Here is a 15,004-nt window from a genome sequence, read left to right on the forward strand (position 1 = left end):
AAAAAACTATTTCAAGAAAATGTTTTCTTGGGATATGGATATTCACAAGAAAAAGACATAGGATATTGTGCCTGCAAGCTCTGTGTATTTGAACCTGACGGTGCACTGTGCAATGCACTGTGAGAACAGGCATTCGGGTGCACAGGTTCCGGTGTCACAATGAGCGATATGTTCCAAATTTCATCAACTTCGATGGGGACCTTGTTATGTTCACGTATCCTGGACAAAGATATGAATGTCGGAAATGTGGGCAAATTAACCCTATGGTGGCGGAATGTATTTCGATTTGGTGCAACAACTGCAATATTTTTTCTCCGCAAGAAAATCCAAACAGTGAGAAAGACTGCGATGACTCGTGTCGCAAGTGCGGATCGGAGCAGCATACTGTAAGTGATAGTTGTTCTTGGGCGTGGGTGAAAGGCGTAACTTCGGGCAATGCTCGGGCTGCTAGAACACAAGTGAACGTTGAGATTGAGACAGTGGAAAGCCATGATGACAATGCCTCTGATGATGACATTGACGTCGATTCTGAAGTTGACGTGGGTTCTGACTACCGGTACCAGATAAATAACTTTCAGAACGGGGGCAATGATGTTGTGGTTGACGTTGATGATGACGTTGACGTAAACGTAAACATGGCGGATTCTGGTGAAGGGACGAAAGAATGTGCTGACGTCGCGGGCGTAGATGCCAATGTACACGCCGATGTCCATAATGTGCGCTTACCCGAACCAGTGAAGCAAAAGAAGGCCAAACTGATGACAGGAAGTAAAAATGAGGGAGAACAGGATGGCGTATCTGACCCTGCCATAAATTGTGTGGTTTCAAGCAATGTTATGGAAATATCTCCCTCACCGTCTGAAGATTGTGGAACTCTCCTCCTAGAGTATCGGAAGAAGAAAATCAGTCGCCTCCCGGGGAAGGGGACGTTTGTCATGGCACTGAGTATGACTTTTGCCACCTGGTAACAACATAACGGAAGAAAACAGAGGGAAGCATCCCGCGGAAGGCGTCGCCCGGATGTTGATTAGAACTCAAAAGACTGTGTGGCATAACACCCAATTAGCTCAAAAATGGGGATGTACGCTCTTCTAGTTATTATCACAATGTCTCTTCACAGTTCAATTAGATTTGCTACAATGAATGTAAATGGGCTAGGAGATATTAACAAACAGGTTCAACTGAAACAATTTGTATTAGACACCTATAATGACGTTTTATTTTTACAAGATACACGCTTTCAGAACTATAATGAAACTTAGAGCCTAAATATCCCCGGAGATTGTATGTGGTCATTTGGCACTAGTCAAAGCCGTGGTGTGGGCATTATTGTTCGCTATTCAGTTGACTGTAGGTTCAGTTCTCAGCTCATGAACTGATGGTGCTAATGAAATGAATGCCTTAAAAATGAGTTTGGTATATGTGATATATTTCGTGAAGTAAATTCTGACAAACTTTGTTACTCTTGGTCAAAGGGTCAGGTTGCAGGTCGTTTAGACAGATTTTATATGCCCTCCTCAATACTGCCCTATGTTATATCGCAAATATCATACCAACCGCTTTTTCTGATCACAGCTGTGTTTATAATGATGTTTGTTTTGACAATATTATTACCTGGGGGCCTTTTTTATTGGAAATGCAATGTGTCTGTCCTAGGTAATAACGAACTTTTGAACAGTATTCAAAACGAGTTTGGTAGATTTTTAGCAATTATGATAATAACAGGTTGATTGGTTTATGGGATGAGTTTAAAGAATCATGTAAATTGATAATACAGAAGCATTGTAAAGAAGTTGCCACATTAAAACGAACTCAATTAATTGATCTCGAAAGAAACGTTTATCAGCTTAGCGTTGACCCTGTCAATAACCGTGTTGCAATTGAAAATGTTAAACAGGCTATTAATGCATTCTTAAAGCAGCTCACGCTGGTACGGTTATCAGAGCTATAGCTATTCATTTTGTTCAGGGTGAAAAACCTACCCGTTATTTTATTAGGCACGAAGTAGGAAGAGGGAGAAAGAAAATGATTATTAAATTGAAATGTCGTGATTCTGTGGGTGTACTGCATGGTGATCAAAGGGACATTGCCCGTTGTATAACATTGTATTAGAAAAAATTGTATTCTGAACAAGAAACTGATATAGACTGTCAAGAAGAATTTTTGTGCCAGTTACCAAAGTAATCTGATGTATGTAACTAATTATGTGAAGGTTTAATGACCAGCACTGAGCTCTTTATGGCTATGAAGGATATTCATAAATATCGTACTCCTGGTGTGGATGGTCTTTCAGCCGAGTTTTATGCGCAGTATTGGGACTTCACTGGTTCGATGTTCACTAAAGTTGTTAATTCATGCTTTGCACAAAAACAAATGAGTCAATCTCAACGCTCTGGTTTAATTACTTTACTGCGCAAAGACTACGAAAACTCAGAGAATATTTAAAACTGGAGGCCAATCAGCCTTCTAAATGTAGACTACAAGATTGTGTCCAAAGCTTTGTGTAACAGAGTAAAGAAAGTGATAAATAGTTCACCAGAACCAAACTTGTGGTGTACCTGGGAGAAGTATCTTCGATAACTTACATCTGCTTCCGAATGTTTACGATTATGTGGAACAAAAAGACCTGAAAGCTTGTTACCTTAGCCTTGACCATGAAAAGGTCTTTGATAGGATTGACTGATCATTTTTACAGAAGAGTTTAAAGCGATTCAGTTTTGGGGAGGAATTTTTTGACCGGGTAAAAATACTGTACACTGATATAAATAGTAGCGTTATTGTAAATGGTCACATATCAGACAAATTTTCTTTGTCTAGAGGTGTTCGACAGGGCTGTTCCCTTTCCCCTCTGTTGTATGTTTTATCTTTGGGACCATTTCTCTCTGCTGTCAGGGATAATACTATGATTAGGGGTATTAAAATTCCCGGCTCCTGTAAAGAGGCCAAGTTATTGGCCTTTGCTGACGACACAACAGTCATTGTGAGTGATGAGAAATCGGTTCGGATGGTTACAAAAACGGCGGAAAAGTATGGGAAGGCATAAGGTGCTAAATTAAATGTGCCCGAAAGTTCCTTCCTGCCTTTGGGAAATTTTGACAGGTCGGCCGTTAAGCATGTTTCCTGTAAAGAGGGTGTCAAGCTTTGTGGGGTTTATTTCGGCAAAAACCACTTGGAATTGAATTCGAAGCACATGTTAGAAAAACTTAAGAAGAAGATGACACCAGATATCTGTCTCTAAGAGGAAAGTGTGTTTTGTTAAACTCCGTTGCTATGTCAATGTTATAGTTCAAGGCCCAGTGTGTTTTTCTGCCGCCGACGTGCATAACTAAGTGTACGCGTTCTGTTTTTCGTTTTCTTTGGGAAAATAAGCCCGAATGTATTAAGAGATCGGTGGCATATAATTGTTTTAATAACGGTAGGCTGAATGTTACTAATATGGAATGTAAATACAAAGTGTTGTCGGTCCGGCATATCTTAAAGTTATTGCATGGTACTACCGCCGAATGGAGATATTTGGCCATTTATTGGATTGGTATGTCACTGATAAAATTTTCCCCTGAATTTGCCAGTCGGAATATTCCACATTCAGAGCGAATACCGTTGTACTATAATTGGGCGCTTAGTCCTTGGCGAGAATTTTACAATGGCCAACACTTACCACCTGTCACGTTTACAACCAAATCTATTTATAACAAACTTGTCAAGAATGTTGTAGACCTTCCTAGGGTTGTTGTTAAATATCCACAACTTCAGTGGAATTTTATTTGGGAACATGTTTTTAATTCATTTTTGGATCACAATTTGGTACATTTTTCTTTTAAACTTGTATATGATATCCTGCCTGTAAGGAAAGATTATTAAGAAGGTATGTAGCTACCGACGACAGTTGTGTGTTTTGTCAGTCTTCTGAAACCGTTAAACATTTATTTGTCGAGTGCAATATTGTCCATCAGGTTTTTGGACCCTTTAACCGAATTTTCATGTTGTATGCTTGTTTTATCCCTAGTCTGAATGAAAGGAGTTAATTTACAAGATTTTAGAAAATATTGATAAAAAAGACAGATCGGTATGCATATATCTAATATCTGTCATTCAGTTTTCCATATGGTGTAACCGCAACGAAATGGTATTTAGTAAAACAGCCTGTAGAAGTGATGATAAGACTGTTATAGCCACGGCAAAAGGAATTATTCGATCAAGAGTACTTTGTACGGTTAAGCCAACAATCATTTGAGAATCTATGGTGTAAGAACAACGCAATATGCACTCTAAGCAATGGAAAGATTCTACTTGGTATTTAACTATCTAGTCACCCTTCAAGTCTATTTTGTATCTACTGAGAATTGTTTAATTGCTTCTTCTGGCTGTATTATGTTCATTATTTGTTAAATAAATTTCTTATTCCAACGGGCTGTCAGAGTCTTATGAGTTCCATCCTCACCGAGAATATCTCCATGTCCTTGGAAACATTTGCAATATATCTTAGAATTATTTTTGTCCAATTATTTTTTATAATTGGACATTTTAAGAGCATATAAACTCTTTTCGGCTCATCACATCAAAACGAGTTAAATGTATAATTGGACATTTTAAGAGCATATAAACTCTTTTCGGCTCATCACATTGAAACGAATTAAATGCTTGATAAAGAATTCTAAACCTAGGAGTTCGACTGTAACTGTGAAGGTGGTCAGGTTTTGCGAGCTCTGTTGTTTGCGAATTGTGCAACAACAACACTAGTGTTTTTGTTGATTTTTGACGGAGATTTGTGGACGATAAGGACTGAATTTGGCCAGATTCTTAAACCGGGTGGAGGGTTTGTGCCCATTAATAACAAGTATGTCTAGTCCGGTGTCTTTTATACCTGTGAGCAAGCCAAGCAGAACAATGTCTGTGGCTATCTTAACCAGAAGTAGTGTGTCATTTACTACGGCGGTCCAGAGGGACTTTATTGGATTTCTGTCAAGTGTGATTAACATTAAATCTGAGCTGATCAGTTTTCAGCAGAACTATTTGAGGAAAATGTTTAATGTGCAGGATTCTACCTTGGCTTGACATAACGCCCTTGTGAATAAAGGAAGCTTTCAGATGGATGGAACAACCTGGGCTATCGTTCCAGCGTCATCTGTATACCTTAACTTGACCGCCCACTGGGCTCCCGATGAAATGTCTCATGACCTTATAGCGTCCGCGTTGAAACCTTATGGTGACTGCCTTGGTGTGAGTAAGCCTAAATTTTCCTATTCGGACTTGTCCCAGATACGATATTAGGATATATCGTTTTAGATGTCACAAAGTTCGGTATGTCCCGAACTTTATTAATTTCGGGTTGTGGGGTGGGGGGTGGGGGTGGGGGGTTGTTATCATGTTCACCTACGATGGTCAGACGTACGAGTACCGGAAATGTGGCAAAAAGGTCACAAGGCTGCCGATTGTAGGTCTGTGTGGTGTACAAACTGTGATGGATTTTCTCCGCACGATGCCTCCCACACGGAAAAAGATTGCGGAGAAGCATGTCGGTGTGGTTCTTCTCAACATACAATGAGCGAATGTTGCGCTAGGACAGCGTCGTAAGCGGCTCGCGTTAAAAGCAACGTCAGTGACATTTTACGAGAGCCAATGAGCCAACAAACTGGCCATGAGGGCGTTGACGTTTTAAACGTTGACGTCGATGTGCCCTTTGACAGCGATGATGAGGCCTTGATTTTTCATCCGCCCGCGATGGAGCGGACGTATGTAGGAGACGATGATGATGTCGAGGATGTCGATGATGACGATTGGGAAAGTGACGTCAGCAACGTAAAGGACGATGTTGACGTCGCCATGAAGATTAGCGCGGGCAAAGGGGATGCCATGAATATTGACCCTGAAAGAGATGATGATATTCCGGTGATTGGTGTGCTATTGTCACGTGCAGAAGGTGGACGCTCAACAACGTTGGTTACGGCTGAAATCCGCGCGGCTAAGGAGCGTCCGGGCGTGCCACAGCCACTGGAAGAAAAGAGGCCCAAACTGGACAATGGAAGCTTACCTGACACATGACAGGCCATTTCACCGGTTCTCTCCAGTTGTCTTTCGTCTGATTATCGAAATGACAATGGCATTGACGCTGATGAGTCTACCCAAATGACGCCCACCCCGTCCAAGGGAAATGACACTACGTTGTTAGAGTACAGGAAAAGGAAGGCATTTGTCTCTCGAAGGAGGCATATGAATCGTGATTGAGTTTGCTGTTGTATTAAACAAGCTGAAAGAGTTGGTTTTTGAGAATAATATTGATATTTTGTTTCTCCAGGAAACTCATTTTCAATATTTTAATGACGCTAAGAATTTGCAAATTCCTGGGGATGTGAAATGGGCTTACGGATCTGCCAGAAGTTGTGGGGTAGGAATTATCATTAGATATAGAGTGGATTGCGTTATTAAAAGTGTAACTAGATGTCCTCACGGGCGTTTTATCAGTGTTAAGGCTGATGTAAATAATACAGCTTTAAATCTTATCTGTATTTATGCTCCCAATAATGGAAAGGATAGGAAGGAGTTCATTTCTAACTTAGTGTAATGATAGACAGTGCAATGAGAGGCGGTGAAATTATAATTCTTGGTGGTGATTTTAATTGTGTAGAAAACATTGCTCTAGATAGAGGTAGCTCCGGTGTTAATTCCCGAATCGAGGGTATAGACGAAATCAACAATTTAGAAAAAGATTTTGATATAAATGATATTTTTCGCAAGCTTCATCCAGATAGGAAAATGTATACCTGGGCTAGAAACCAGAGCGCAAGCAGGCTAGACAGATTTTACGTCTCCAATAGTGTTCAAGATTACGTTACAGCATGTGATGTCACTCATGTGTGATTTCTCGATCATTCTTGAGTGTATTTTGATGTTAATTTTGAGGATTTTATTGCATGGGGACCTTTCTACTGGAAATGCAACACTGCTGTATTAAATGATGAAGAGATTGTTGCTCAGGTTAAAGAAGTCTTTGTTAATTTATTTGATCATTGTGAAATCGAGGAGAATTATAATGAAGATATAATAGAGAGATGGGATATGTTTAAAGCTAATCGCAAAGAAGCCGTTCGCAGATAGTGCAAAAACATATCTTTTAAAAGAAAGAATCAGTTCTTAAAACTGAACAAAGAACTGAATGAATTTAAGTCAGACTCTATGACTAACGTGGGTAAACTTGAAAATGTTATGAAAACTATCAATGCAATGAACCGAGTCGCTCATGCGGGTGCTCTTATTAGGACAAAAGCTTTACATTTTGACAAGGGACAAAAGCCGACGAAATATTTTATGAGGAGGGAAGTTGGCAGTGGGAAAAAAAGATGATCAAAAACGTTATTTGTCACCAGAATGGTCCTGCTTCTCATGATCATCAAAATGAGATAGCTGATTGTGTTAGAACGTACTACATGCAGTTGTATTCTCAAGAAGCGACCGATTTTGATTGTCAGGATGAATTTTTGTCTAACTTGCCGCAGTTAAAACAAGATTGTAGATTGGCATGTGAGGGTCTTCTAACAGAGCAAGAACTGTTTCATGCGGTCTCACACATGTCTAAATACCGCTCCCCTGGTCATAGTGGTTTACCAGCCGAGTTTTATGTGAAATTTTGGTCTGTAATAGGGAAGTTATTTACAAAAGTTGTTAACTGCTGTCGGTTTAGGTCGGTGAACTAAGTTTCTCATAGCGATCAGGATCAATTACACTTCTTTGTAAAGACCCTGACAATTCACAGTACATCAAGAATTGGAGACCGATCAGTTTGCTTAATTTGGATTACAAAATTGTGTCCAAGGCATTGTGTATTCGTTTGAAGAATGTAATTAATTCAGTTGTTTTGCCCAATCAAACATGTGGCATTCCTGGGAGGAGTATATTTGATAATTTGCATTTATTACGGAATGTTTATGATTATGTAGAGCAAAAATATTTAAAGGCATGTTTTGTTAACTTAGACCAGGAAAAAGCTTTTGACAGAGCTGATTGGTCGTTTTTATTCAAGGTTTTGAAGCAGCTTAAATTTGGGCCTGATGTTTGTAAATGGGTTGGTTTGCTTTATACAGATATTTCGAGTAATGTTATTGTCAATGGACACATCACTGAGGAATTTCCTTTGAGTAGAGGTGTGCGTCAAGGTTGTTCTTTGTAACCGTTATTATATGTATTATCCTTAGAACCTTTTATAGCTGCAATTTTGAAACTTTACTGAGGTACAGGGTGTGCGTCTGCCTGGAACAGAAAAAGAAGCGAAGGTGTCTGCATTTGCAGATGACACGCCGGCAATACTGTCGGAAGAAAAGTCATTGTCGCCCGTCCTAGATTTGGCCGAGAAGTAAGGTAGGGCGTTTTGTTAAAAACTGTGGTGCTAATGATTGGCAAATGGAAAACAAACGCCACATCCGATGTCGGCATTAAGATACCCCAGGCTATCTGAAGGTCGTGAGTTCGATCTCACCCGGGGCATTGCTTTTCTATGAAATAGGAATGTTTGAGCAACTGTTTTTAATCTTTCTGCTTTTACGTACTGTTTTGGTTAAAAGTTTGGACGGTAAACCAGTAGGCTGCGCGTCTTTCTCATAATTACACCTGCACGGGCTGTCTGAGTGTTCATCTCCATGTACTTGGAAACATTTGCAATATATCTTACAATTACTTTTGTCCAATTATTTTTGATGTATATAAACTCTTTTCGGCTCATGCCATCGAAAGGTATTAAATGTTTAATAAAGAATTCTAAACCTTTCACAAAACTTGGGTTTGTTCACTCCCAAACACTGGCCGTACGGTTTCAACTCCGCGGAAATCGTACTAGGTGGGATAATAAATATAAAATCGGACCTCGTCAGTTTTCAGAAAAAAAAAACTATATCAAGAAAATGTTTTATGTTCGTGCGTCGACAATTGCAACACATAATGCACTGGTAAACAAGGAAAGCTTTCTTCTCGGGGGAACGACATGGGATGCTGTGCATGCAGAGATACTGTGCATGTGTACTTGAACCTGACGGTGCACCAGATGAAATGTCTGACGACACGATTTCAGCGGCGTTGAAACCGTACGGCCAGTGTTTGGGAGTGAACAAACCCAAGCTTTCTGACGGTGAGCTGTCCCATGTGAGAACAAGCATTCGGGTGTACAGGTTCCGGTGTCACAATGAGCGATATGTTCCAAATTTCATCAACCTTGTCATGTTCACGTTGTCATGTTCCTGGACAGAGATATGAATGTCGAAAATGTGGACAAAATAGCCATAAGGCGGCGGAATGTATGTCGGTTTGGTGTTATAACTGCAATGTTTTTTCTACGCAAGAAAATCCACACAGTGAGAAAGACTGCGATGACTTGTGTTGCATGTGCGGATCGGAGCAGCATACGTACGTGGTCTTACGCGGCGTGGGTGAAAGGCGTAACTTCTGGCAATGCTCGGGCTACTAGAACACAAGTGAACGTTGTTATGAAAACAGAGGAAAGCCATGGTGAAAATGCCTCTGATGTTGACTCTGACGTTGACGTGGGTTCTGAAGGCGGTTACCAGATAAATAACGTTGAGAACGAGAGCGATGATGTTGTGGTTGATGTTGATGACGACGTGGGTTTTGACGGCCGGTACCAGATAAATAACGTTGAGAACAAGGGCGATGATGTTGTGGTTGACGTTGATGACGACGTTGACGTTAACATAAACATGGCGGATTCTGGTGAACGGACGAGATTACGTGCTGCCGTCTCAGGCGAAGATGCCGAACCTGTGTCTGTGGCGGTCGATTCAGGGGAACAAGTGGTTGATCCGGCATTTTCGTCACCAAATCCTGAAATTTCTACCCAGGTAGACGGCGGGATAGTACAGCCCGATGTCCATAATGTGCGCTTACCCGAACCAGTGAAGCAAAAGAAGGCTAAACTGATGACAGGAAGTAAAAATGAGGGCGAGCAGGATGGCGTGTCTGACCCTGCCGTAAATTGTGTGGTTTTAAGCAATGTTATGGAAATATCTCCCTCACCGTCTGAAGATTGTGGAACTCTCCTCCTAGAGTATCGGAAGAAGAAATCCTTCGCCGCCTGGGGAAGGGGAAGTTTGTCACGAGACTGAGTATGACTTTCGCCACCTACTTACATCATAATGGGTATGTTTGATTTGCTTCTCCTACTTTCCCTCATGTCGGCAATTCGCTTTGCAAAACTAAATGTGGATGGATTAAGGGATAATGATATGCAGATTTAGCTGAGGAAATTTGTGTTTGATCTTAGCATTGATATTTTGTTCTTACAAGAAACTCCCTTTGAAAATTATAATGACTCGAGAAGTTTAAATATCCCAGGTGATTGTTGGTCAAGTAGAAGTTGTGGGGTGGGGATTATAGTAAGATATTCCGTTGACTTTGTCATACGGAATGTGGTTAGGTGCCCGAGTGGTCGTTAGTGTTTGAGCAGAAATCATCAATACGCTCTTAATTTATTATGTTATGCTCTTAATAATCTAAAAGACAGGAAAGAATTTCTAACTCATCTGGATTGTTTAATACGTGGGAGTGAAATTGTTATTCTTGGGGGTGATTTAAACTGTGTTGAAAACCTTGCATTAGACAGAATCGGTTCTGGTAACAATGTTAGAAATATAGGTGTTGAGATCAGTAGCTTAAAGAGCGATTTTGGTGTGTGTGATATTTATAGAAAGTTTCATCCCAATAAGCAGTGTTACACTTGGTCAAGGTGCCAGTCTGCAAGCAGGATGGACAGGTTTTATGTCCCTAATTGTATTCATGGTTATGTAACTTATCGAGACGTAAAACATGTCTTCTTTTCTGATCATTCAAGTCCTGTTATTGAAGTAAACTTTGCGGATGTAATTTCTGGCGGTCCCTTTTATTGGAAGTGCAATATTTCTGTTCTCAATAATCATGATCTTGTGGCCAAATTAAATGAAGTGTATGCTAGTATTTTTACTATATCAGCTATGATATAAGCCTAATAGATGGATGGGGGTGTTTCAAAGAGGACTGCAAAGAAGCAATACGTATAGTTTGTTCTGAAAGATCATTAAGTAAAAAGCGTCAGATGTGTGAATTGGAAAAGAAATCAATGCCTTAAAATCCAATCTCATTGTCAACCCTGACAGAAATGATAACATAAAAAAGACAATAAATGCTTTATGCAGAGATTCCAATGCTGGGTCGGTGATTAGGGTCAAGGTTGTTCATTTTGATCAGGAGGAAAAGTCTAGGAAGTATTTCATTAGGAGGGAAGGGAAAAAAATGATCAAGGAACTTATTTGTCACGATGGTGGGTCTAAGCGTCTCAAGATGAAATTGCTGAATGTATTAGGTTGTACTACAAACGCTTATACAGAAAGCAATAAACCGATCTTGAGTGTCGCGAGAAATTTCTTGTTGGGATTACCGAAGTTAGATGACAACAGTAAAAGTCCTTGAGAGGGCGTGACCAAGCAAGAGTTATTTGCTGCTATAAATGGTATGTATAAATATCGTTCACCGAGTTTTGATGGTCTACCCGCTGAGTTTTATGTAAAGTTCTGGCCTTGAATTGGGGATGTATTCACAGAGGTTGTAAACCACTGCTTTTGTTCCGACTCCTTAAGTAAATCACAGCGAACAGGTCTTCTAACATTGTTGTGCAAAGATCCCGAGAATGCAAGCAACATTTTATGGAATGTGGATGACAAGGTAGTCTCAAAAACACTTTGTAATCGTTTGAAAAGTGTTATAGAAACAACTGTGCTTCAAACTCAAACGTGTGGTATTCCGGGTCGAAGTATTTTTGACAGCTTACACCTCTTACGAAATGCGTATGACTTTGTCGAGCGTGTTTTTAGAATTTAGATCAGGAGAATGCATTTGTGATCAACTGGTCCTTTTTGTTTAAGTGTTTAGAAATATTTAATTTCGGCCCAGATTTTTGTAAATGGATCCAGTTGCTATTTTCAGCAGTGTAACTGTAAATAGTCATATTACTGAATCCTTTACCTTAAGTAGAGGGGTTCGTCAGGGCTGTTCATTGTCACCTTTATTATGCGTTTTGTCTTTATAGCCTTTTATAGCGGCGATTAGAGAATCTAGCGCTATTGCTGGTGTACCTATGCCTGGAATCGCTAAACAGGCAAAGGTGTCGGCTTTTGCGAACGATACCACTGTTATTCTCTCTAAGGAGAGTTCGGTGCTGGAGGTCGTAAATTTGGCTGAAAATATGCCAAAGCCTCTCGGGCAAAACTAAGCTTATCAAAAAGCACAAAGTTACCTATCGGTAATTGGGATGAATCATTAGCTCCTGACGTGGGTCTTAAGACAGTTAGGAAATCAAAGATCTGCGGAATATTTTTTGGAAAGGACCAGGCAGGACTTATTTTTCTGACCGCATGTTGAAGAAAGTTAAAAAAACGCGTGGTCCACAGCCCAGTGTGTTTTGATACGCTCTAAATGTATTGCTCAGTGTTCTCAGGCTGTGTTTAGTTTCTTGTGGGAGAAGAAACCAGAGAGTCTGAAAAGAGTTGTTGTCTACAATAAATTCTGTGAAGGTGGCTTAAATGTTCATACTATGGACTGTAAGGTTAAGGCCTTGGCCATACAACATATCTTGAAATTAATGTATGGCACAACGGCGGACTGGAAATACTTTGCTATATGTTGTTTAGGATTTTCTTTGAGAAACGTTTGTTCTGCGTTCTCTAGGCTAAATATTCCACACTCAGGCCATGTACCTCTGTTCTAAAGATATGCGTTAAAAGCTTCGCAAGGATTTTATCAGGATCAGCATTTACCTTCTGTTATGTACATTAGTAAGTAAACTGATGGCAAAAGAAACTTTGCAAAGACTTCAAATCAATTTATTTTTCCAAAGCAAAAAACAGGATGACTGAAGTTTAATATATTGAAAAGACCAATGACTTTAGATATTGAAAGTCTTAAGTAAGAACGGACAAAGCAGCCCTCAAATCATTTTACAGTGCAGGGGTAGAAAAATAGCCATTCCATCTTGGTTAACAATGGGCAGAGTATACAAAAAGTTGATTTTTGAAAAAATTAGTCGATATCAAAACCAATCAATATCTCGTGTGGCCTATAGGTGTTCTATGGGGGACATATCTGGGGAACGTTGACGTCGTTGGCGTCCAGGAAGTTCTGCACACCTCGAGCTGTATGGGGTCTGGCGTTGTCATGCTGGTACAGGACAGCACCTGGCTGCTGTTGAAGGATTGGCAGGACAAGGGGACGTAGAATTTCATCCACGTAACGTTGAACTGTTGTTCCCGTAGATGATGACCAGTGGTGTCCGTTCCTCTCCACAAATCCCACCCCACACCATCAAGCTGCCGCCACCAAACGGTACCACCTCCTGGACGCATGATGCATCCGTTCGTTCGCCTCTTCGACGGTAAACTCGCTGTCTGCCATCGCCTCGGAACAGGCAGAAGCGGCTTCCATCTGTGAAAACAACACGTTGCCAATCACGTCGCTGCCAACGGCGTATAATTCGAGCCTATCGCAACCTCTGGCGACGATGTTCGGCTGTTAACAACTGCCCTCCGAATAGTCGATAGCCCTAATTCCGTGAGCCAAGAGATCCCTGGACAGAGTCTGCCAGGAGTCAGTCGAGGCATTACGTTGGTGGTTTTTAGTCAGTGTGCAAATCCAGCACACTGTGTGTAACGTTTGTATACACTTATTGCATGGCTTGGCGTTCAGCATGAAGGTTTATTATGGATCGACTAACTACGTCGACCCATGATAATTCACGTGAATTTTAACACCATATTTCTCACACAATTAACGTCGTAAATGTGGGGGGAAAAACACATATTTAACTTTTTTATTCATAAGAATGTTTAGCCCTCCTCAAGGCTGGACTGATGGCTAGTGTTCCAGAACAGTGAGATTCCGAACTAGCGCAGCGAGAAAAAAAATTTTTGATACCTGATTTTTTGTCTCTTAGAAAGGAATCAAATTTCAACCATAAGGTATACATCAACTTGATTCAAATCATTTAATATGTGATTATTTACATATCAGAGAGGAATACAATTTCAACCAAGCATCAAATGAATTAAAACCATTTAAAAATGAAGGCAGAAGAATGTTAACTTGAAACACTCTTTATGCAAAGTAAATAATTTGCCCTGTGTTAGCACTACTGGCGTAGAAGACAGAGGATAACTGTTGATTATCAAGAAATTTTAAATCTTCATTAACATAGTTTGAAAGAAAAGGTATTTGACTCGTCCCATCACCAGCTTTGTAAACAAATGTCCCAAAAAAAGGAATATTTACATTCGCTTAGGCAGTTTCCCATTCAGCAGGCATCTAACATAGACAAGATGATGGGGAAAGGCCAGTCGCAGTTTTTCCTGCAAAGGATGAAAATATGATTCTGTTCACAGCAGCAAACAAACCATTGTTATGTGAGTGTCATTTCCTTAACTTTTGCAATATTATTATCACTGCCTTCAAGTTCAGCATGAAGGGGTGCAACGACTGGTTGACCTGTATCAGTATAATGGCTCGGGCGGGGCGGCTTACTTGCCTTCGGTGAGGCGCCTCAGTGAAGCAGCACTAGATAAGAGCGGTGGAAATCCGTCCTGCAACAAGGAGGCACATTACATGCACTCTAATAATTCCTTCGTCATCATATGACTGAAAAATTGTTAAGTACGACGTTAAACCCCAAGCACTCACTCACTCACTCAAGTATATCCCAATTTTCGGGGAGGGTTGGGGGTGTAAATAAGGCGCATCGTTATAATTATGTTTCAAACGACAAAAAGCCGGCCGATTGCAAAGAATCTGTTACAACACGATTTCATCTCAAGTAAGAAAATTTTATGAAATGAAAATATTTTAATTTCTTGCAGCAAAAGCATGGCTCATCATAAAGGTCTGTGGTGTGCGGCGAACATAGAAAAAAATCACGCCCAGTCAAAAATAAACTGAATTAATTAAGATTACAAATTACTGGTAACAGTTAACTAGAGAAAAAGGC

The sequence above is a fragment of the Liolophura sinensis genome, chromosome 9, assembly GCF_032854445.1.
Source record: "Liolophura sinensis isolate JHLJ2023 chromosome 9, CUHK_Ljap_v2, whole genome shotgun sequence".
Classification (NCBI taxonomy): domain Eukaryota; kingdom Metazoa; phylum Mollusca; class Polyplacophora; order Chitonida; family Chitonidae; genus Liolophura; species Liolophura sinensis.